Source organism: Diceros bicornis, chromosome 12 (genome assembly GCF_020826845.1).
Source record: "Diceros bicornis minor isolate mBicDic1 chromosome 12, mDicBic1.mat.cur, whole genome shotgun sequence".
NCBI lineage: Eukaryota > Metazoa > Chordata > Mammalia > Perissodactyla > Rhinocerotidae > Diceros > Diceros bicornis.
Window position 1 is genome coordinate 64,617,434 of NC_080751.1, and position 24,415 is coordinate 64,641,848.

At 47.0% G+C, this 24,415-nt stretch overlaps 1 protein-coding gene across 3 annotated transcripts in view; it reads left to right on the plus strand.

Annotated features, from left to right (window-relative positions):
- The window catches only part of CYRIA (CYFIP related Rac1 interactor A), a 104,644-nt gene that overhangs the window by 39,530 nt on the left and 40,699 nt on the right, over positions 1–24,415 (plus strand). For 2 of the 3 annotated variants that reach the window (XM_058551758.1, XM_058551756.1), the window contains exon 2: positions 2,796–2,951. The exons of the other annotated variant lie outside the window; for it this stretch is intronic. The gene's annotated coding sequence lies outside the window, so the exon portion shown is untranslated. The remainder of the gene's footprint in view (positions 1–2,795; positions 2,952–24,415) is intronic. 3 annotated transcript variants of the gene reach the window in all.

Genomic DNA, 24,415 nt, shown 5'->3' on the forward strand with positions numbered 1-24,415 from the left:
CTGCCAGGTGTTGCAGAAGTGAGCTCTCCTGATGGCCTCAGGTGCTGTGAGTCTCCTCCAGGCATGGAGCAGAGGGACTGTGGCAACAGCTCCAGCCGTCCACAAGTGCAAGCAACGGAAACAAATTAGTGTTGGTGTTGTGTGAGGTTGTGCTGCTTGTGGAGACCCGAGATGGGAGTTGTAAGTGTCTTTCCCTGCTTGATCTCTGTTCCTGATGAACATCTGGCCCATGGATGACTCAAACAGGAAACCACCAGCCATCACTTCAAAAAGCTTGGAATCCTCTCAAAGATATGCTTACTTGTTGTGGCTTTGTGTTTGTTTAGATGATGTGGCAATAATTTACAGAATCAAGGGCAGATCCATGGAGCGAGCCTCTCTCTGGTAGGGCCTCGGTGTTGGAATCTATAAGATGGGAGGAGGTAGACATGGTGAGAGCTGGATTAGAATCCAAGTTATCCAAAGGCTGGTCAGGAACCAGAGCCAGGTCGGTGACATCAAAATTCTCCGGAAACATTGGCCCCTTCCCCGGTTTGCGACTTTTTTCTTAGCTTTTCCAGGCACACAGCCAGTTTGGGAAACTACTAGGGTGGGTGGGGCTAGTATCTGAGGGCTTGCCTGTTAGGGGTCTCCGCATTCCCTGCACCCTCCTGGTACCCAGGGTACTGTAAAATATTAGTATTAGCATTAAAGTATGATTAGCCTGTGATTAAAGTTATCTCTTTGTGTGATGGTTCAACTCACCAGGTGACTGCCATCCTTAATGATGTGCATTGGGAGTTGGAGAACTTTTGTAAATGTCTATAGATAAGTAGAGTGGACAAAATGAATAGGAAAAAACTGTGGAAGTACCTTAGAGTCATGGTCTGGAGGAGACTCAGCGTTCTTCTGGCCTGACCGCCTTGGTTTTGTGGTAGAAGAAAGCGGGATTCTTGCTGGACCCAGTTGGGTAAATCAAGTTCCAATCATATAACTCTGAAAACGCGTTATCATTTTGAGGGCATTTGAGAAGAAAGTGATGGGGATGGGACTGCGCCCCCTGGTACCCATCACTTCAAGAGCTTCTCTCTGGTTTCCAGGTCTTTTTGTGGCACATCTGGCCTCTTAGCCACAGCCAAGAGGTGAGCGATGTGGTCCTACCCCAGGATCCTTCTTTGGAATTTCACCTCGTTCAGTGTCAGTCGACACTGGAGTGTCCGTGGGAAACAGCACCTGTGCCAGGGCACCGTTTTCCTCAGGCTATGCTTTGCGGTGGGAACTTATGGGTAAAACCCCAAATCTGGAGGAAACAAACTTCTCTTCCCCGCTACCATCATGACCTGGTTTCCCAAAATGCAGGGCCAGCTCCACCAACGTCGGCTCAGAAATCAAGTCAGGCCAAGGACTTTTCAAAGTTGCTGTGTTTTCTCTATCATTTCCTTCCCTCCTCCCCCCCTTCGCTTCCTGTTTTTTCTTCCTCTTTCTCCACCCCCACCCCATCTCTCCAGCCATGTCCCTTGTTGTCTGAGAACAGGAACAAAGCGCCGAGCGTTGATAATCGTGATTTCCTGACGAGCCCTCTCGCTGCTGCTCGGAGCCAGGGCCAGCCCACGTCTCTGGGGCACATGAGCCTGGCTGGAGCACAGCAGGAAGCTATGGCCTTCAGAGGTCTACCTCCCATCTGAAAGAGAATCTGCCGAGAATAATCCTTCATGTCCTTACAACAATTTACCTTCCAAAGAACTATGTCCTGCATTCAAGCTAAAACACCAGAAAAATGAGACAACTCCTAGTGTTTTGGACTAATAACTATAGTCCAGTTGAGATGGACAAAACGTCGATTTGGGAGTTAGATATGAGTTCATTTCTGGTTCTGCAGCGTATTCTTTTTATGACTCTGCAGATCATTCTAGTTCTCTGAAGTTTGGTTCCCTAACCCCTTGAAAAAATGGAGTTATTGTTACCTCATGGGGAATTTTTCAGGAAAAATGAGGAAAATATGCCTGTAAGAGTCACATGATGTGCCTGGTAGATATTATTTGCTTAACAAATGTGAGATCCCTTCTTTGGTTTTGGTTTTGTGCACAGAGGAGTGGCTGTTCAAATGTACAGTAGCCAGAAAAATCACATAATAAATGATACATGTGGGAGAAGAGTCCATGTCTGTTACTGTGTTTTCCTGAAACAGAGAGAGACCGAGAAAGACAGAGAGACAGAGAAAGAGAGAGACCAAGAGACCTGGCAGCCGGGTGAACACATACCTCTCACTGAAAATAAGGCCCGGCCACTGCTGTGTTCATGGGTCACATTATTGCATAACAATATTTTTCTAATGGGAAGCAGGGAGAACCATCACAGCCACATGCCTGAGGTGGACTGTTTTACTAATTTAGCTCCCAGGGGGAAAACTACAAAAATAGCAATCTGGAAAAAGTGCCACCTCCCTTTTTGAAAATGTGTTTAAAAAAAAAAACAAAAAGACTTCCCATTCAGGGTCAGTGACCATTTGTTTGAGAAGTCAGGCTGACCATGTGGCTGCTTTTTAAAAAATTCCAAAGGCTGGAGAGTCAGAGACATGTTCTCATCTGGATTCTCCTCCCAAGTTGCTGAAGCAGTGAATGAGGCTGTTTTCTTCTCTGAGCCTCAGTTGCCCCAACTACAAAATGAAAGCATTAGACAGGGTTATGGCCTCGATGTCTTTGAGCCCCGGCAATCTATGACTCTGGGACTCTCTCTGCTCTCCTTAAAAAATGTGTTGTTACAAAGGAGAACAGGAAATGGCTTCTCATAGTAACGTGACTTGTATTCCCTTTCAGTAGATTATCACCCACTTAAGGACAGAGAAACCACAGGACTCTAGGGGGCTACAGCCCTGATTTGGGGAGCCAGACTTGCCTTGGCCAGACAGCTGCTCAGCTGGTTCGTCACATCAGCCTGGATTGGTGAACCTGAATCACAGGAGACATCTCCAGGTAAAAAACAACTGACTTTGCTTTTAGCAGACAGCACAGTGATAGTCAACACTTTTAGTGTAGGGAATGTGTGCTATATATGCTTATAGAATACTTGGAAGTATTAAGGACAGTCATTTCACCAGATTTGTCATCTTTGATTAGAAGCCATGCCTCCTAACGCCACATACATGTGAAAGAGAAAAAACAAGGACATGATTAATAATAATTGTCATGCATTTCGAGGTCACTGTAATTTTGAAGTGATTAGAGGTCCCTGGGTTCTCTAACTGCATTCTGAGTGGGAGCTATTGCTGTCTTCAGTCTTTGGGGTGTTTAGGCATGAAATAGAGTAGCCTAGTACCATATGCAGGAGGAGAGCAGATTAGAGCTGTAGACTGAGGTTGCCTTTTTCCTTGCAGAATCCATTTGAGATTAAGCACAATCGGGATTCCTTGCTGCCCATCCTGGCCACCCAGATGTAGAGGAGCTGAGGAGGAAGTCCTTAAGTTACCAACCTGGGATGGAATGTAGATCTTGTGCAGAGGACTGTCTGGCGTCTCAGTTGCTATAACATATTTTAGAGGCAAATTCAGTTTGTGAAGTTATCATCCAGGAGCACTTGTGGTGCACAAGTTGCAGGTCTCCATTCCCCTTGCCCTCTTCCCTCACCGCCAGCGTGTCGGTCTCTCTTGTTACCTGCCTCCTCTCTCACTTCCTCCCAGTCAGTTATGGACACTTCTTATCTGCAAGGACAGGGCCACGTCTACTTGAACTTCTTCATTGAACTTGGACCTGACATGAGCTGACATCCCTCCCAGATGACTAAAGATCTACTGAGGGTTTGGCTCCCTGGGCTCTGTTATATTAACACATCTCCTTTAAGCTAGTCCAGGGCACCCACACATCCAGATGCCAGTACACCAAGATGGCCACACATCTGCTACTCTTTCACTAGCTGCTGATGTTACCTTCACTGTCCTCTGTCCTAAAGCTCTTCTTCTTCATCTCGATATCTTGAGTTTCCTTGAAAACTATAACCAGAAGCATTTCATAAAGCTGAGCACAATACAGAAGGTAAGACCAGGTGATTTCTAAGGTATTTTCCAATTCTGAGTTCCCGGGAGCATCTTATCCCAGATTTGTTCTTTATACCAGATTCTCATTCTTTGGGGAAATAGGTTTCTCTGTGCTCCCTTCCTTTCTTCCTCTGATGGTTTCTTTCCCTGGAGTGGTCCTTGAGTTATAGCATAATTCAGAAGAAGGAGAAGAGCTTGTGGAATTAGACAGACCTGACCTCAAATCTCAGTTCTGCTATGTATTAGTTGAGTGATTTTGCCTAGATCGTTTTAAATTCCTAAGCTTCCATTTCCCTATCTGTAATATGGGAACAGGAGCCTATGTTGTAGGCTGGTGGAGAGGATCAAAGGATATAATAACGCATTAGTGTAGTTTCTTTCTTATAATAGACCTCGAAAAATATTAGCTTCTTTTCCTGCCCAACCTTATCTAGAGCTATTTAAATATAGCTTTGATCCCCCATTGGGTTCCATTTGAGCCTTGAGCCTAAAATCTATGGACAGACTTTGTCTGCACACACCCTAGGTCCCAATCAGTTACAAAGAGAGAAGCTGTTAACAGACTTTGGATTTCAGAGCTCCTCTTCAATAGCAGCCTCCCTCACCTTGGCTTAGGCCAGACTGCCCTCTCCAACCCGGCCACTTGGAAAGTTTGTGTGTTGTAGCCAACTTCAGGGCCCACCACTCTCCCAGCCCCATGACTCCATCCTTTGTCCCATGAGGCATTAGCTAAAAACTAACTCCCTCCCAGAAGCTTGTCACTTCAGAGCAGCATACTCCCGAGACCCAGAGGGAATGTCCAGACAGCTGGGATCAATTGATCTGGGGGCAGGCATCCTGGCCCAGCACTCAGCAAGACAGTTAGGCTTCACGCACATGTTCATTCAGGGCGGAGTACTGGCCTTCTTCCTTGTCTGTTAGCTCTTATGGGGTATTCATTCATCAGTCATTCACTCACTCAACAAATATTTATGGAGCAGGCAGGTGCCCTTCTTGGTGTTAGGGATACAGCACGGAGCAAAACTAAATTCCTGTTCTAATGGAGCTCGCACTCTAGTGGGATTGATCAAGGGATGGTCAACAAGTAAACAAACATATGTACCTTACATCAGGCAGCGTAAAGTGTTATGGGGTAAAAAAAAGCAGAAAAAAGGTAAATCCAAGCCAGAGATATAGGAAGTTGGGGAAACAGGCATTTCTGTTTTGTGTAGGGTGCCAGGGAAGGCCTCCCTGATCAAGCGTTACTTTAGGAGGACCTGAACACAGTGAGGGAGCGAGACTAGAAGGAACAGAGGCTCTGAGGTAGGTAGGAGTGTGCTTAGGCTTTAAGGAACTGCAAGTGGGCGGTAGGGTTGGAGCAGAAGTAACAAGGGGACAGTGGAGGGAGGCAAGGGCAGAGGGGACTAGGAAGATCATGCAGGGCCTCATAAGCCCCTGTAAGGACTTGGGCTTATATGTCCTGGCTGGCTTTGCCAGAGATTCTTTACCCTTCCTCCCTCATCCCAGAACATCTCCAAGGCCCCATCCCTAAAGCATCCCTAAATAGAAATAAGGATGGATGCTTTTGCCCAATAGACTATTAGTCATTCATTCAAAAACCTGGGTACTGAGACTGGAGATGAATGAGCTTGGCCCCATTCTAGGAGCCCGTGGTCCAGCACTAATTCAAGGCTGCTTGGGGAAGTTGCATTGATAAACTAGGTCAAGGTGAGCAGTTGTCCTAATTTGGTCATTGTGGGATTTACTAGAGTGGGAACTTTCCACTGGAACCTCCCACAAGTCTCTTCTACAGTTCTCATGGAATTCATTCACCTAGACTGTTGCCAAGACCTGCCTTCAGAGTAGAGGGAGGATCAGTTCATTCAGCACACATTTGAGTGCCTAGTATATGTCAGCACCAGTGCTGAACACTGAGGATGAATGACAACTAGACCCAGCCCCTGCCCTCAAGTTGTTTCTGGTTTTGCTGGAGACCTGGTGGTGACCAGACAACACACACTTATCAGTGCTGTGGTACGAGTGGGTGTGAGGGAGCCCAGAGGAGGGGCCCCTGACCCAGGCGAGGGCAGAACCGGGAAGCTAGTTCTCTGGAACGTGTGGTCTCCACTCAGTCCTAGAGATAAGGATTGGTCAGGTAGGCGAATAGCAGGGTGGTGGGAAACTTCAGAGAAGGGTGTGGGAGTTTCCAGGGCAAGAAGAAGCGTAAGCAAGGCCGCCCCTTGGAGCAACTGTGTGCACCATCATTCATCATGGCTGTGGAGTCTGAGGGGAAGTGAGTCTGAGAGACTGAGGGACGCGTTCACAGGGGCAAGCTGGAAGGATGGACCAGGGACCTTGAATGCCAGGCCACGAGGTTTGAGTCTATTCCAAGGACAGCTCAGAGCTGTTAACAGTTCTTTAGGCAAAGATTGATGGCCTGATAAGATTGGAGTTTGTGAAGCAAAGGGTCTAATGTTACTTGACCCTCGGTTCTTTAAAGTGCTGATTTTATACCCACTCTTTGTAATAATGTAAGATTGTAGTTTCCTCAGCTGTAAAATAGGTTCATCCAGATTGACTGAATGAGGTGGTTGTCGAGAATGGATGAATACGCAGCCTTTTCCACCACTCAGTGCCCTAGCAGATGTGAAATGTTGACACCGTTTCACGTGCGGTCTTGGTGTACACACTGCTGGGAAATGGTGAGAGCATGAGCCTTGATTCTGACAGCAGGGAGTGGCTGGCAAAAGCCCATGCTGTTCTAGTGGAAATGATGGAACTTAGGGCTCGATACATTTTCTGCTAGTCAGAAAATGGATAGGTGATACTCATCTCTTAACCCTCTCTCCACTGAATACCTTTCTCCACTGAATACGAAAATATGAGCGTTCTCTTTAGAAATGTGCGTGTTCATTACACAGATGACACCTGAGTACCTATATGAGCCAGACACTTTGCTAGGCCTGGGAACATCAAGACAAAGCAAACACAGTTAGCTCTTCGAAGAGTCCGTAAGCTTGTGACAAAGACAGAGGAGCCAGCAGTCACAGGAGCAGATAGTGGGCAAGAGCCCCAGACAGAGTGATGTGAGTATAGAAGGGGAGCGTGCTCTCTGCCTAGGGAAGTCAGAGAAGGCTTCCAAGAGGGGCCATATGAGCTGGGCACTGAAGAATGAGTAGGGGTTGGGAGCTGGAAGAGAGACACTCCTAGTACAGAACAGCACTCTATGGGTAAGGGCCAACACTAATTCTCTGTGATGGTGGTAGGGAAGAAAGAGTGATCATCATGCACAGATAATGCCTCAACTCTGCTTTTAAAAAATCTATTAGTAGCCACCTCCTCATCCTCCCACCTTGTTCCCGACGGTGACTAAAAATAATCAAATTGACTAATTTGAGTTGATCTCTTCTCTGACCCCATGGAGGTGTTAGGGAGCAGAATAGGACGGGGGGATCAAAAAAGAAGTAGAAAGAGGAGGATGAATCCAACTCCATCATCCAGAAACACTGATTTAACAACGTAGATTGTGCCATAGCTCTCTGGTGGCGAAAGTCAACTCTGCAGAGAACTGGGTCTGCTTCTTTCCGGTGGAAACTGGGAGAGATTTTTTAAAAACTATCTCTCCTTCCTCTTGGAAAAAAAAATTAATATATACATATTAACATAAATATATCTTTGCGTGTATGTATAGACACATACACATGTGTATATGTGTATGCTATATATGTAAGTGTGTGTGTATATGTATTACATACATGTATATTATATAGAATTTATTCAGCCCAGCGCAGAGCCTGGTGCTGATGACCTTCAGTCACTCCTGCTGGCTGGAAGACGAACAGATGGGTTAGAATCTACCTTGCCAACCTGCACACTTTCCCCGCTGGGCCACAGTCTAGGCACTTCGTGGTCTCAGATGTTCACAGGAACCCCAGGAGGAGTGTCGGTGCCAGTTACAGAAGAGGAAACTGACTCAGAGATGAAGCGGCTTATCCAAGGCCCACAGCTACTAGGTGGTCAGGATTCAAACTCTCTCTAATTGTCTCCTCTTCCACTGTACATGCTGTGTCACCCTGTCTATAAATAGGTGAAGATTCTGGTAAACCAAGGAGGAGCATTTAAGAATCATCCTTGGCCATGGCCCTCATCTAGAGCTCCAAAATGCAGGATTGGGCAGAGCAGTGGCATCCCGTCATGGAGTCAGGGATGCATGTGTCTGGAAGTCCTCTCCAGTTCCCCGTGGTGCCGGCAAACTCTCTACATCTTGCCCTGCAAGTGTCTGCTCACATGTTTCCAGGGACAGAGAGCTCACTACCTGTCAAGGCAGCTGGACAATTTTCCTTCCTTACAGACCATCTCTAAACCTAACTGTGTCTCATTTCTAGTTGGCTTAAACATCTCAACAGCAAGTGGCTTAAGGGGTGGTTGCTTTGCTCTGAGTGGAGTCTCTGGGAGACACAGGCAGCCTCATGATATGCCCTCCTCTCCATCTCTCCTCTGAGAACCAGTTGCCCTCACCAGAGCTTCCTTGTCTCATGCTCTTGGGGGACCTATTTGCACTTCCTGATGGGCTAGGCCAAGTGGAAGACATAGTACCTAGGTTTCTTCTCTTCTCCCTTAAGAGGAGACCTCAACATGATTTTCTTTCACCCCCTTCTCTCTAGAACCCTGGCTGTACCCAGGGGGAGTAAGCATTTCCTTTGGGTGCCTTTAGCAGACAAAAGGTGAAGTTCAAAAAGAAAGACGAGAAGGAAAATGAAGGAGGGAAAGAAGAGGTGACTGTGGCATCAGAGTTGACTTGGGTTCTGGCCAAGCTCTGGCCCTGACTCACCGTTTCACCTTGGGCACCCCCTCCCCTGCTCCATGCTCACTACCAGGCAGTTGGCCTTGATTGTCCAGGCCTTCCATTTCCGAACTTGTCTCCAAGGAGAGTCCTTGAATCCCGCTGAATCCCCACGTGGTCCAGCAGGACCCCAGTGTGGGGTTCGCATTTGTGTCACCACCACCAGGAAGCGCCCCTGGAAGGTAAGAAACTGGACCCCTCACCTCTTCATGGCAGGCAGGGCTTCCGTTAGCCCTTGAGTGCAGAGCAGTTGATCCAGTTCACAGAGTGAGAGGGGGCTCGGCTGCATCCACCCTACCCAGCCTTGTGCGTGAGCCCTGGCGTAGCTACAGCTCTTGTGCCGTCCCTTCGTTCCAGCCCTCTACCTTCTTCGCAGATCTGACTTTGCTTCTTCTCTGGGCTGGAAAATAGGAGTATCAGCTTGGAGTGTTTGGCTTAGCCCTGACGGGGAGCCTGCCTTTCCTTGTTGGGACTTGTAAGCTGCCGGCCCAGTTGCCCCAGGAGGGAGACTTTACCTGGCCTGGAAAGAGGAAGGAATCCAGGGGTCAGGACGAGGCTGCAGACGGGCAGAGGAGTTCTGCAGAGTTGTTACTGCTGAAAGCAGGCTTGGAAAGTGTTTGCTCTAAGGACCTCTGCTTGGCCATCAGTGCCCCCAAAAGGACCACCTTCCCAGCTCGTCAGCTCTTTCTCTTTGGCTCTGCTGGTAGTCAAGGAAGCAGGGGAATGGCAGTCTCAATTTTCTTCAGTTCCCATAACGTGGGATACAGGAGCCTGCGAATGTGATGACATTTGCAAAGACACGTGTCTCCAGGTTTAAGGAATGCCACATGACAAATATTGTGCATTGGGGTGGACTTTTTAGGTGGGACTTGTTTTAATTGTGGTCATCATGAAATGCTGTGTCGCGTTGTGGTTAGGAGCGCAGACTGGAGCCAGACCGCCTGGGTTGAATCCTCATCTGCCGCCTACCAGTTGGTGAGCCCGGGCAGTGAGTCACTGCACCTCTTGTTCAACAGCATCCTCCTCTGTAAAATGAGAAAGCAGGTAGTACCTGCCTTATAAGGCTGCTCTGATCATTAAGTGAGTTAATATATGTAAGCACTCAGAGGGGGGCCTGGCACATATACTCCGTAAGTATGGAGGACTCCATAAGTGTTAGCTGTTTTTATTTTGATCTAAAGCCTCAGTGAATATTCTATGAAAAGTAAGTGTCTGGGATGTGCTGTGGGTTCAGTCATTTAATGGCTATTTATTAAGCATCTCCTGTGTGCAGAACTAGTCCTAGATGATGGAGTTTCAAAGCAGAAGTCAGCAGCAGTGATAAACACATCAGACATCACTAGTGTGTGTCACCCTCTGTGCCATGAGAGCAGCCAAAGCATCTGGGACACCAGAGGCAGGAGAGCTCCCTGAACCAGGTGGCTTCTCAGAGGAGCTGAGAGGTCCAGAGTGGGGGTGGTGGCAAGGAGCAGATGGAGGCAGGAGACTGGGGCAGATGCTGGGTTGAGAGAGGACGGAGGAGTTGAGTAAGGATGACTTAGGGATGGGGCGTCATTCTGAATGGGAGGTTGGAGAATAGCTGATGAGAGAGGAATTGCTTGCTAGTGAGGTTTTGGTGTTGGTGGGGGCAGTAAGCTCTGCCTTAGCCTTTTCAGTGTGAATGCCTGCAGGCGCCGGGCGGAGATCCCTCCACTCTGCCCAGCTCTGGTGTCAAGGGAGGGAGGGGCTCATGATGTGCTCGTGAGGCCCCCACCACGCAGGGCTGAGCAGGCCCCACTGCTCCAGGCCGGACAGCCCCTGTGTGTGCCGCCTGAGAGCCCCGGCCGGGCCTCCTCTCCTAGAAGCACCCCACAAAGACTCGCTTGTTCTCCCCTGACATCAGACCTCGCCCTCAGGATTTCTCTGTTCTTCTGGGGCAAGATCTCACACAGTGATAATGGAGTGAAAGGGAAGGGAGGAAGCAAGTGAAGCCTGTCTGGGGCATCACCATGCCAACCCGCTCCCCGAGCAGAGCGTAGGAACATGGCGCCTGCCAGGAGCGCCCTGTGCACCTTCCAGGTCACACCCCAGGACAGCCCCTACTTGCTGAGCTCCTGGTCAGAGCCCTGAACGGGAGCTGCTGGGATCGGTTCCAGCAGACGCTAGCTGCCTGGTTGGTAATGGACAAAATACTAGAGGGTCAGATTAATTAATTGCTGCATACAATGGGTCGATTGTTTTCTGTTTTGTTTTTTATCTGAAATTAGCAGGTGTTGCATCTAAGCAGCTGGGTTTTCTATTTTAACAAAGATTTATATAGAGTTTTGCCTTGGAAATTTCATAAAAGCTTACTCTTGAGGGGGATCTGCAAGATCGTCTGGTCTAGCTTTTGTCTGATCTTTTTTATCAGGTGAGTAAACTGAGGCTGGGAGAGTGAGAGGCAGAGTTGAAAATGGAGAGTAAAGCCTTTATAGCCATACAGTCCCCGGCTCCAGGACTGGGATACTGTATGTACAGCACGTAGCGCAATACCTGGCCCACAGTGCGGGCTCAAAAAATGTGACCCCTGGTTACTTCTGGAACCTTCATTTGTGCCAAGTGGGATCAATAAATGAACTCGCTCATAAAACAAAATGCATATTAAGCCAGTACAAGGGGAACTCCTGATTTCCTTCATCCTAAATCAACCCATGCTAAAACAACCATTTACTTCCAAGATACATGTTACAAGGGGCTTTGACACTGGAACTTCAAATCCTTAGTTTAGTGCAATGGTTCTCAAACTTATGGCCCAGGCCATGTAAGTGAAGGATGAGCCAGTGTCTCCACTGTCTCTTCCACGTGGTTCCCACACTCCACTGGACACCGCGTGACCTGAGATTATTTTGTTTATCTGGATTCTCAGATGGTATGTACTGAGGAGCAGCTCTAGCCCTAGTGTTTGGATGACAGTTTGCTGTCTTCAAGTGGAATTAAGGAATAACCTAAACAGTACTTGATCTGTCTATGAGGCCTGCGAGCCCTACAGCGGATGAAGGGCAAAGCTTTCACATTTAGAGTCGTTTGTGGCCACAGACACCACCAGCCTGGGAACCTTGGCTGCAGGGTGCAGTTTCAATCAGGGTAGTGTGTGGTTGACTCATCAAGAGCAGGGCTGGGCTTAAACACAAATTTGGAGATCAACTTGGGAAGTTCGTTTGTTTGGTTTCATTGTGGTCTTGGTTGATCAGTCCAGATAGGGAAGGTCTACGGTGACTTTGCTGCTTTCTCTGTGCATTGAGGGTTTCCTGAAGGAGCATCCTCTGTGAAAGAAACCTTGTACTCAGGGTTGGAGGTACAGATCGCTAATGGAGGATCTCCCACTGTCACAATGTGCACTTGCAGAGTGTTTTCCAGATCCAAAATATAATTTTAAGTGGAAGTTTCAGCAAAGTGAGCTATAGAAACTCATTTGGATAAGCTTGGGGTAGGATTTTAGTATTTTTTTTTTGTTTTTACTCTTTACACTTTACAACTGGAGTCAAGTTGATTCAGCCACAAGACAGATGTTTCCCAGAATGGAAAACGTGATTTAAGAAATTAGCGGAAGGGACTGGGGAGGATGATTACTAAGCCAAATGGCTGAATCTATTAATCTTTTTCCCCCAAATGTCATGGTTCCATTTCTGGCAAACTAGTCAAGATCAGTGCTTGGGAAATGACCTTGAACAGGTTGAGTTACCGTGTCAAGTGAGCATTGGGTACTACACTGTGAATTTGAACACTTTTTTACTACTAAGAGGAATAACGTTTAGAAAATATTCAGGACATTGAAATTGATCCCTCTGCTTTGTCCTTGTTACAAACTTCTGCTTTTGTACTAAAGGCCTACCCTGCTGGGTCTGGCGTTTTTGATATGAGATGATAATGCCCCTTAGTGGAGAAAGTACTTAACTACAAGCTCTTGCATTTGCTCAAAGAAAAGTTCTCTGTTTTAGCAGAAATATATCGCTTTAGTAACTCTTAAAACTAAAATACTTATCTACTTTTGAGGGTTATTTTGAGATTAAGTGAGATAATCTGTGGGCAGCACTTAAAATAGCATTGAATGCAGGCTTGACCCTCAAGCCACAGCTGCTGTTTTTGTGGTTATCTGATAATGAGGATTTTTGGAAGCAGGGGAATGAGCGATCTTTCGAGTCTTCAGGATTTCGGTTTCAGGGCCCTCTGTGTCAGCTCTGACATGTATTAGGACAGGTGGCTGAAAAGTAGCATGTCCTTACCTGAGACAGGACTCCTACTGCCGGCCCACCTGCCCAGAGCCAGAAGGTGGTGAGTACCACTTCTGAAGGTGCAGCAGCTCTCTCAGCCAGATGCATTCTCTCTGTGCAGGGATTTTGATTGAGAGGAGCATCCACAAAATCCAGCTCCACCCCTACTTGGTGAGGAGACCCTGGTACTGACCACGCCTGTCCCTGACATTGGACTTCTCCCAACTCGGCCTCTCGAAGCTGATTGGTGGGGCCAGAGGCGGGGAGGCCGTGCTGAGACAGCTTCACAAGCTTCTCTTCGTGGACATGAGTCACTGGTCATCTCCTCCTAGCAGCAGGAGGGCTGTTCTCAAATCCTGTTGTCGTTTTCATGGGTTAATTTGTGCATCACTGAGGCCATGTTTTCCTTTCCAATGACCCAAGTTTTCTTTCTTTTAATTTTCAAGCATAGCATGAGATCCCTATGAGTCTGTTTCTTCATATGCCTGAAACTAGTTATGTCTTTATTAAACTAGGTGTGAAGGTAGGGAAACAATTTTCCTTCCCTCTCTCCTTCCTCCCTCCCCTCCTTCCTCCTTCCCTCTCCCTCTTTTCCCCTCTCCCCCCCACCCACCCTCCTTTCTTCCCTCTTTCTCTCTTTCTAAGTAAACATCTGGGACTCAGACAGCAGGTCCTTGGATACAGATCTGGCATTCACGCCATCACGTGTCCATTCACTTTCTCATGTGTCCAGCAAACCCACACTCCTTGAGTGGCCTGCTGTGGCCTCAAACATAAGTAAGCTCCAATTCCCATCCTGGGGTATTCCCCTTCTAGGAGGGGAGCAGACAGGTAAGAGAGAGTGACAGGATGTGGAAAGGCACTATGACAGGACTCACGGGGCTGTAGGAGAGTTGCAGAGGGCAGGGGGTCCCCCCAGCACAGACAGACATCATGGCAGGCCCTGGGCCGGTGGAGGATGTAAGTTTGCCTGGCAGTTTAGAGCAGGTTTAAAAGCCACAGAGGAAAACTGATCCCACCACTTCATCATAACCAGAAGACTGGGATCTGCCAACGGATGTTAAGGCTGAGCCTGTGACAGCTGTCAGTCTAAAGGCACCTCCTCTCTACGCACCCCGCCGAGTGTGTGATCTGGGTTCCCTTCCTCCCAGCTCCCCGGCCTCCCTGGCAGCCGATATCCATTGACCATTTCTCCCTCTCCTCCATCCCACCCCTCAACCCCCTTCTGCAGAAAACCCTCCCAGATTATTCCAGCCCAGGTGAGTCACCTTCTTTCTTGCACCTCCTTCCTCGAACACTCTCCCTTCAACCACGTAACAGTCTTCACTAGAACCTTCCATCCTTTACAATCATCTTTGAACACAGCCTCTCACTTTCATTGGATTGTGCTCCCAGACCAGCTCAGAGACCATGTCTTATTTAGCTCTAGGGAACAGAGCAAATATTCATGTATTTGTTTCTTTGACTATTTACCAACTTTCCATACTCTATTAAGGACTGTGTTAGGTATGGAATATGGAGCAATGATTAAGGCCTGCCTTCAAGGAGCTCCGCAGACACGGATGAATATTATATTTTTGATGGAAATATATGCACGATAGACAGGGTGTCCATATTAGGGCCATGGGAAGGAAGAGGTCAGTTCTAACTTGGGAGCAAGCGGCAAGGGTGAGGAGGGGTGTTGCATTTGCATGGGGGAGGGAGATCAGCTGAATTATATTGAATATGAAGTGAAATGTGGGGAGACAGATAACCTGAAAGAGCCAACAGAGTTTTGCCAACTAAACAGAATCTTTGGTTATACTGGTAATTTCTGGAAATTTTGAAAAACTTTGTTACTTATTCCAGTTAAGTGCTGCCATTTCCTGGGCGATGTAAGTAGACTTCCAAAGCCTTGGGATTGGTATTAACAGCATTGTTTTGTAATCTCATGGAATTTTTTTGAAAGCCAATGGACATAGCTTTGGTGTTTGCAAATTATCCCCAACCCAGTGCCTTAATGTTACACTTTTACTATTACTGTAATTGCAGTGAGACCTGATTTGGGCTCCTAGGACTGGGACTGTAGCGGGTCCTCAACTGCTTCTCAAATTCCAAAGGAAAAGAGTCTGAATTAGAGGACGTCATATTAGACCTTTGAATACACATGATAGATTAAACCAGGCTGTCCACGCATTGCCTAATATAGAGACCTTGGGGCCCGCTTTATTGAATGTATGAAAATTATTTGTCGTTTTTCACGTGTAATGCAATATCTGTGCATTTCATGGTGTTTGATGCTTCAAAAGTACACAAAGGCTTGCAAACAGTTTCTCCTTAGTAGTTTAAGTGTTCCACCCGATTTCTGAATCACTGCTTTTTCACAGAGATAAACTCTATAGCACTCTCTGATTGCAGCAGTGGCCAATTTTGATATAGCATGGTACATTCAAAAATGCTGGGACTCTGTCATCACTGTCCTTCCCAAATAACTTGAAATCCAAAGAGCTTCAAAGAAGAAGACCAGGGATGCTCTGCGGAAGTGCTGTTGGTGTGCAGCTCTGTTACTTAAATGGAAGTTGCATCCCATTTCTAATTGACTTAGCTAATAGTTTGGCATTAGGTTGCCTGGATACATATTTGGAGCTTCTTGGGCATTGCCATTTTATAAAACCCTGTGATGTTGATACAGGGAGTTTCCCAGATCATCTAGCCAGTCCTGGTAGGTTACAGACCATATGAATGAGGCTCAGAGCAGGAGAGTGACCTTTTCCAAGGTCCCATAGCAGATAGGTGACTGAAATGAGATTAGGACGCAGAGACTGTGTCTCCCTGTGCACTCAGTGGCCTTACAGTCACTGGTCTCTCCCGTGTCCATCAGACCCAGGGTTACACAGTAACCATCTGACTCCCCCAAGGTGCCAGGCTGCATCTCTGCCCAGGAGTGTCCCTCCTCTGCTTTCTGGTTTCAGAGTTCCCATGTAATCAGTCTTCAGCTAATTCTCCTGAACTTCTCTCCCTCCTCTGTCCCCCAAAGCACGCTTTCTATTTTATAGTTTCATACTGCCCCTCATTAGGACCATGCTCACTGACTGTGCATTTCCTCATCCCCTGGAATGACTACTTCTCCCCCTTTCTTATCCAAATGACAGTGTATGACCAAAATATCCGATGACCTGAGAGCCTCTCCTCCCATGGGATATGGAGGAAGAAACTTACGTTTTGTTGAAAGAGAAGCTCCCGGGGTCATGGGAGTTGTGTTTACGAAAAAATGACTCCATTCATTCCACATGTGTGTATGAAGGTCCTACAATGTGTCAGGCCTTAGTCTAGGAGTAGGGGATACATATGTCAATGGTGATCGAGATTAAAAAGAAAAATAAAGACAATGACTGGGGGGTGGAGTGAAGTACTGTTTTGGATGGGATGGTTAGGTTGGGCTTCACTGAAAAGTAAACCCTGAACAAAGGCCTAAAGAAAAACAATGCAGATACAGTGGGGAAAGCATTCCAAGAAGAAGGACTAGGAGGTGCACAGGGCCTAAAAGGTGGCAAAAACATAGGCAATAGGTTCAAGAAAGAAAAGATGAGGAGGCTGGAAGCATAAGAAGCCGAGTGCAGGAGGGGCAGTTGTAGGAGACGAACTACTCTGGGATAACACTGCACAGGGCCTTGTGGACTGTGATAAGGATCTTGTATTTTACTCGAAGTGGAACAGGAAGTCACAGAAGGGATTTAAGCAGAGGAGTGACAGGATACATTGTGAAAGCATCGCTGCAGCTGCTGCACAGGCAGTTGCCAGAGGGGTTGAGAGTAGGCAAGAGGAGAGCTGGGAGATCTTCTTGGGAGGCAAGGATGACATTCTGGGCAAGAGATAGCGATGACTCGCGGCTTGGTCGACGGCACTGATGATGGAGGGTGTGAGAAATGATCGAATCCAAAGTAGATCCTAAAAGGAGAGCTCATGAGATCTGTTAACTCAGGTATGGTGTATGAGAGAAAGAGAGACGTCAAGGATGATGCCAACATTTTTGGACTGAGCATCTGGAAACACAGAATTGTCATTGACTGAGATAGAAAACACTGGAGAAGGGGCAGATTTCGAGGGGAGAAACCAAAACTTTAAGTTTGGATGTGTTAAATTTGAGGTGTCTGTTAGAAGTCAAGTAGTCAGTTGGATATGTGAGTCTGGAGTTCAAGTGAGGGGATCGAGGCAACAGTTATAAATTTGGAAGTCATCAGCATGCATGCTTTAAGATGGTATTTAAAGCCTTTGTAGATGTTAATAGTTACAGAACTCTTCTTCATGGCCAGGAGGGCAAGACTAACACTAATGGATAGAACAATAAAAATAACAGTAGTAATAGTGATTATGGCAACTATCATTTATGTGTCTGGCTATTTAAATATGTTGTCTCATTACTTCTAAAATCTACCCTTGAAGAGGTTGCCATAGACCCTGTTTTACTCATAATGAAACTCCGACTCAGGGAGGTTAAGTAAATGTTGTTAAAGACACTGATTAAGACCACCTAGCTAATAAATGGCTGAGCTAGATTCAAACCCAAGTTCATATTCTTGTTGCCATACTGAACGTCAGAAGTCAGATCACAGTTCAGTTTAACTAGTTCAATGAGATGGCCTTTCTCTCATCTTTGAGAAATACACCTACTTGAGAGTTTCTGTTGGCTCACCCCCCACCCCGTCTTCAAGTTGAGCCTATCGGGCATTTCACATGCCTGTTGAAATAGTGCACGTCAGGACACACGATGCTGCCCCGGCCAACATACAACACACTATGTAAAGCAAGGGGGAGCAATTTGAAAAAAGAGAGAGAGGAGACATCAGGAAGATAAAGTCACGTTTCTGCTGTAACCACTGGCTGCAGTTTACGCAAAGACATAGGCACAGGTGCTTGTTGATTTCATTTCCTGGTTCCAGAGGTCCCATGACGATGCCCACTCTGCTGGAGGCAGGTGGAGAAGGCTGAGTGCTGCGGACTCCATCTAGGAAAGCAAGATCTGAGGGGTGACACGACTTCTCCAAGGTCCTGTAGCTAATACGTGTTACAGTGGGGATTTGAACTAGGCTTTCCACACCCCAAAGCTCATGCCTGTTGCACTGCACTCCTTAAGAAGGGAAAGGAGAGAAGAGGTTGGGGTCCGGAGAGCACGTTGTGTGCTTTATTATCCAAGTATCGCCAGCATGCAGTTCCTGGGATGGCCAGCAGAGGGGACTGCGCACCCGGGTTTCTCCAGCCCACTGCCTGAAGCCATGTTGAATGAGCAAATGTCTGCAGCAGACTCTGTGAGATCTAAATGTCTCCTTGGCAGGAAATCCGCGAGGAGCACTGCGGGGTTGTGCAAACAGCCTTACAATGTCCGCTTGTGTGTGTGCACTCGGCTTCGCCCGCGTCTCCCACAATGCTCTGTTTTTTTTGGATAATGGGGCTCTGTGGACCTATACGCCTTGTCATGCAAAGGGAGTGACCTGTGTTTGTCATAAATGGGTTCTTGTATGATGAATAGCCATGCGAATGAGCCGGCAGCAGCCGTTCAGCACCCGGCTTCATATCTTCACGGAGGCGGTGTTCGGAGTCGGCTTTCTTCCTTCCCTCCAAAGCAGCAGTGCAGAATTTATTGCTAAAAGGGAAATGACTTGTTTGCATTGTGGTTGCAATTTTTTATATGCAAGATAGGAGGTGCAGAAAACTAGTATTTGTTGTCGGGGGCTGACTGCGTGCCAGATACTACACTAGGTACTTTACCTGCCTGATCTTATTATGTACTCAATAACAACATCGCAAAGGAAGTATTATGATTTGCGTTTTACAGATGAAGAAAAATCAGACAAGCAGAACGACTTGCCCAAGGTCTCCAAAGCTTGTGCTGTTTTCACTAAATGACTCCTTTTCCTTTTCAGTGTGGTCCATGGTCCACATACTTGCAAACACCTTCCTCATCCTGCCTGGCTGTCCATGCACTGAAATTGGTGATTTCAAAATAGATGAGGAATTTCCATTCCTGGGCTGCAGTGTGTTTATTATACTCCCCAGACTACGTGGATCTGTGCATGTGTGCATTTTTCTGAGAAGGCTGATTTTCATCAGATTTTCAAAGTCATCTATGATCATAAAATATCAGAGTCAGGGAAATGCGGATTTTCTCTGACCTGTCCCTCTTGCCAATGACTGCCTTCTCCGCTCAGGTGTTCTGCAGTGGACCCCCTCATGGTTGTTGCCATGCGATGACTGCTTACCTAACTTCCAGTCCGTTTCAGGGGACGTGAATGACGAGGGCCGTGTGCTGACTGTACTTGGTGCTTGGGTGGGGAGGAGGGGGAGGAGGAGCTGAAATGGGTAACGTTCTGAAAATGAAAAAGACACAACCCTTGAAAGAATTCACAGCAAGGAAGCTTCTTAATTCAGCCTGAGGGTCAGGTAGGAGGTGTCAGGGAAAAAATGCTATTTGATTTGGGCCTTGAAAGATAGACAGGACATCCACGGGCAGAGGAGATGGCAGGGGGATTGCAGGCAAAGGGAACAGCGTGACCAAAAAAAAAAGCAGAAGCCAGAACGAGGTCAGAGCTGTTGGCACTGTGCATATTCTGATGTGACCCAAGTGCAGAGGGTTCAGAGGAGCTAAAAATTGAAAGAGAGCTTCGGGTCAGGTTTTATGGCGCTGAATACCATGTAAAAAATTGTACTCATCTTAATTTAACAGCCAGCTTGGAGAGCGTTTACGCTAAAACCTGCCTTCCTTCTACCCAGCTAACTCCATGTCCCACTGGGCCATGGAGTTGCCTTGGAAGGACCTCTGTGCACAAGAGCATCCCGGCCTGGCAGCTGGCAGATTCTCACCTCCCTCACCTTTCCTGCCCCGGCTTACCTGATGGTCTTTGCCACTTGCTTGGGGCTCAAGCCAGGGATTTTATTTTAGAATGTTCGTTTGGTTTGCAATGAAGAGGACTTTGAAATCAAGGTGATTGCTTCTTCCAGAAACTGGAAACAGAAGTAGAGCCACTACTGCCTGTGCGATTTCTAGGGAGGTTTTGGCCCTTTGGACGCCCTTGATGCTTGAGGTGTAGTGGAGCATGCCAACTTCCCTTGGCTTCAAATTCTTCAGGTTTTTAGTATGAGAAATGGCTTTGATTGATCTTTTTGGTACTTATATAATTTTTGGCATCCCACACCCCCTGAAATAAATTTGACCTGTGATGTAACACCCCTAAAGCTTTGACATGTCAATTCCAAAGCCTCCTTTGGTATACAGGTGGACGCCAGTTTAAGAAAACTCAGCATCTGAAAACCTGGACTTAAAAATCAAGTCAATCCATGGCACTAGGGTGAGGGGGATTCTCCTGGGGGCTTTCACTTCCCAGAAGGACTCCTTCCAATAGCTCTGTCCTCCCTGTGCCTCGACCTCCTCCGTCGTATCTCACCACCTGCCAGTGAACTATGGAGGCAGAGAAACTTCAAGCACAAATGTGTGGTGCAGCTGCCCAGGGAATGAAACCCAGGCAGATACAAGGGCAAAGCCTTTTTTTTTTCTTTAGGTTATACTGTAATATAACAGAAAGGGAAGCCATTTAATTCACCAGCATTCATTTTCCACGGACATTTCCCGTAACACGCTCAGAGACTGTGGGGGATCTGAGGTGCTTCGTGTATCTGGTGCTGGATTAGTGGGAGGTGAGAGAGTGGTGAAGATAGTGACTGGAGGTGATCAAGAGAGATAGCAGCAAGGAGAAGAGCATGGAGAAGAGGTGGCTCTAAGGGAGACGTGGAAAGTTCAGTGGATAGAATTTGGTGAGAGAATGGATCTAAGGGGTGCGTCGATGCAGAAATCTCAGATGACGTTGTGGTTTCTGGCTCATGTAATGAGATGGATGATCATGCCTTTCATTGAACGAGGGAGGAGGAGGGTATTTGGGGAGGGCAGAACGTGAGGATATCAAGGCCCTTCCAAAATTTCTATGCTTGCAGCAAATTCACTTAGATTTATGGGCCTGGAGTTGAGGAGGGAGGTCCAGTTTGGGGCTAGAAGTTGAGCAGTCATCAGCACAGGGCAAAAATTGGCATTGGGAGTGTCTTGCCTAGGAGGCTGAGAAAAGGTGTGAACAAAGATCTTAGAGACCAACATTTAAAGGTCAGATGGAGGAAGCAGAAATTTAAGAAAAGCGTTCAGAGAGATGAGAGAGGAGCAAGGAGACAGAGGTCATCAGGCATCTCAGGGAGGATGGTTGGGTCAACAGTGCAGATGGGAGTCCTCCTCTGTAGCTCCATGCTCTGAGGAAGAGGGGCCTGCTCTTGCTCATTTAAATGCCTGAGAAGGTTGGGGCTGGCCCGATGGCGTAGTGGTCAAGTTCAGTGTTCTCCACATCAGCGGCCCAGGGTACATGAGTTCGGATCCCAGGCGCGGACCTACACCACTCGTAAAGCCATGCTGTGGTGGCAACCCACATACAAAATAGAGGAAAATTGGCACAGATGTTAGCTCAGGGCCAATCTTCCTCACCGATAAATAAATAAATAAATAAATAAATAAATACCTGAGAGGGAATTCTGGAAAAAGGAGGTTTGTCATCCAAGAGAACAGACAGTCTGTTTAATCTAAATCACTGATGCTCAAACAGCCTAAACTTTAGGTAACTTTTCAGCGTTTCCTTTCGTTTTCTAAAGTGAAGGCCATCTGAGAGAGGTAGTATAGATAACTTGCCCAACATTACTCAGTAAGCAAAAGGCATGTCCGAGACCAGCACTTAGGTCCCTAGGCTGCTGGCTCTGCAAGGGGTCACTTTCCCTTTGACCTTTCGCAGGACTGGCCTGAGTGGGCCCAGACTGTAAGCCTTCCTTCTAGGTAAGGGGCAGACTTATCAAGCAGCTTCCTCATAACCATGTCCTTGATTTCACAAGTGAAAGGCAACAGATTCACTAATTACTTCCCTGTGGTGGCCTGGTCTAGAACTAAGTCCCAGTTTGATTGTTTCCATATTCACCAGCATTGGAAATTGGGGGGCACATTGACTTTCATTCCCTAAAAAAGAATCTAATTTTGCCCTCATTTCTTGGAGGCTTTTTGCTGCTGTAATATTGGTGTTTATGGGGAAATTAGCTATGATGAGGTAATAGTCTAATTTAGAAAACTGAACTCAGGTATTGAAAGGGCTATTTTAAACCTGCACTTAATCGCTCCGTTCCATAATGGTCTCTCGGTACTTTTTTGAGAATTCCCATGGATTGCCTTACAACTGGACTCGAGCAGCCTGTATTCCACGGGGAACGCTAAGCCCTTTTGAGGGACACCGTAGTGTTAATGATCGATGAGAATATTCAAGGCATTTTCCCATTTAAGTGCCATTACTTGTAGTGTTAAAACGGTTTGAAAACACATTTTAGCCATTAACTCATCTTTATTGTCAGATGAAAGTGCTTAATAGACTTCACTCTACTTTGGTTTTCCTCCTTTATCTTGGAATGAAATCATCTGTTGGATTCTTGGCCACACATTCGGCAACAGAACAGAAAACCTTGTGAGTTCCTTGCAGAAGTGGCAGATGGGGAAGGGAATTCCAGCCCAGTCCAGCTATCGAAAATCGCTAACCTGGTTTAGCAGATTCAGGCTCCTGGAATTTATAAGCTGACCTACTTCATTCCACTGGTGCATTTTTCCCCCCAGAAAAACAGGTGCTTATATAATTTAAGAAATGTACCTTTACTTTAGTTGAGAAGTATTTTTTTTTAAACCACCTGTTTTGTATCTGATATATTATAGGCAGGTTAATGGTTAACTGGTTTTCTGTATAATTCAAAACAATCAAGCAGTGTAAATGTTGTATAAGGAGGTTCTGTGGTTACCAGGAGGAAGTGTCTCTGAGCCGTGTGAATACCAGAAGTGTCAGGGCTGTGCCCTTTCCTCTGGGACAGCTCCCTGGACGCTGCTCGTGGTTCATGGGAGGCAAGCCCGGGGCTGCTGGCTTTGCAGGGCAGTGTGGGGAGTCTGCCAGCAGCTGGTGTCACTGACAGCAGCTGCCATCCTGGCTGCCCTCATGATTTCTCCAACTCTGAACCTTGTGGATCGGGTTGAAAGGTAGGTTGTCTTCACAACCCTCCTAAAATCACATCCCGTCCCCAGAAACATTCCTCGAGCCAGAACTGGGGAAATCTTGGGGCACCGTTGCAGTCAGGAGGTCAGACAGATGGTAAAAGGAAGGCAAGTAGGAGGATGCAGCTGGAGGCACTGGCCTGACAGCAGAGACCAGGTCCCCCTTGTAGCTCCGCTCCTAAGCCCGGGCAAGTCACTGACTAGGTTAGCAGCTCCTAGACTTTTGAATTTCATAAACCAAAATTTCAAAATAAACTTTGGGGATTTAGAATGCAGCTATCACCATCATTTTATAAAATAAAAACACTGTAGCACAAAAATGTTGGAATAACTTTAGCTTTCTGCAAGGCTCGTGGCATAGCATTTGTTTTTCTCATTTTCCCTTGGACCCATTGCTGCTGTGGATCCACTGGACAGGGCAATCTTAAAGATTTCTTTTCCAGTGCCAACAGTGTGCCAGGCCTTGTGCTAAGTACTGGGAACACAATGAGATGTAAAGACAGCCCTGCCCAGGAGGGCCTTACCCTCAGACAGACACGAGAGAGAGCGTGTAATCACGGTCTGTGCGTGTGACATGGTAGACTCAGCGTATGAGGTGAGCAGAGAGCCGCAGACCTCACTCAAGGGCGTGGGTTTTGTCTGATTTGAGGTCGAGTCAAAGGGTAAGGAGGCCTCAGGACGTTCTTTCTGAAGGCCCTGATTTCCAAATTCGTACTTGAGAGGGAATTTTGGGGAGGCAGTTGCCAAGAGCCAGTGCTCGGAGTTTGGATGGAACTGGATTACAGACCCTGCTCTGCCACTTGTGGGCTTGAGCACGTTTCTAAATCTCTAAGATTATTTCTTTATTTCTAAAATTGGGATAACAGTTCCTACCTCATGTGGTTGTTGTGAAAATTAAAACGTGATAATACATGCAAAGCTCTCCTCACTATGGCCTGCAGATCAATAAAAAATGTTAGCTGTCATTATAATTGAAACAGAAGGAGCAACATGTGCAAGGGCCCTGAGGCAGTAAAGAGCAGGTCTCCTTTGAGAAATGCAGGATGTGGCTAGAGTGTAGGGTCCAGGGGCATGGAGGAAGGGAGCGGACAGAGGAGAGAAGCAGAGGCAAGAGGCCAGGTGTTCTGTGCCCAGAGCACGCATTTGGGTGCATTATATCCTGCAGGCACTGGGGAGCCACAGAAGCAGATTAAGCAAGGAAGTAACATAATCAGATTTGTGTTTAGAAAGATGGCCCTGCCAGCAATGTGGAAATGAATGGGAGAGAGACAAGA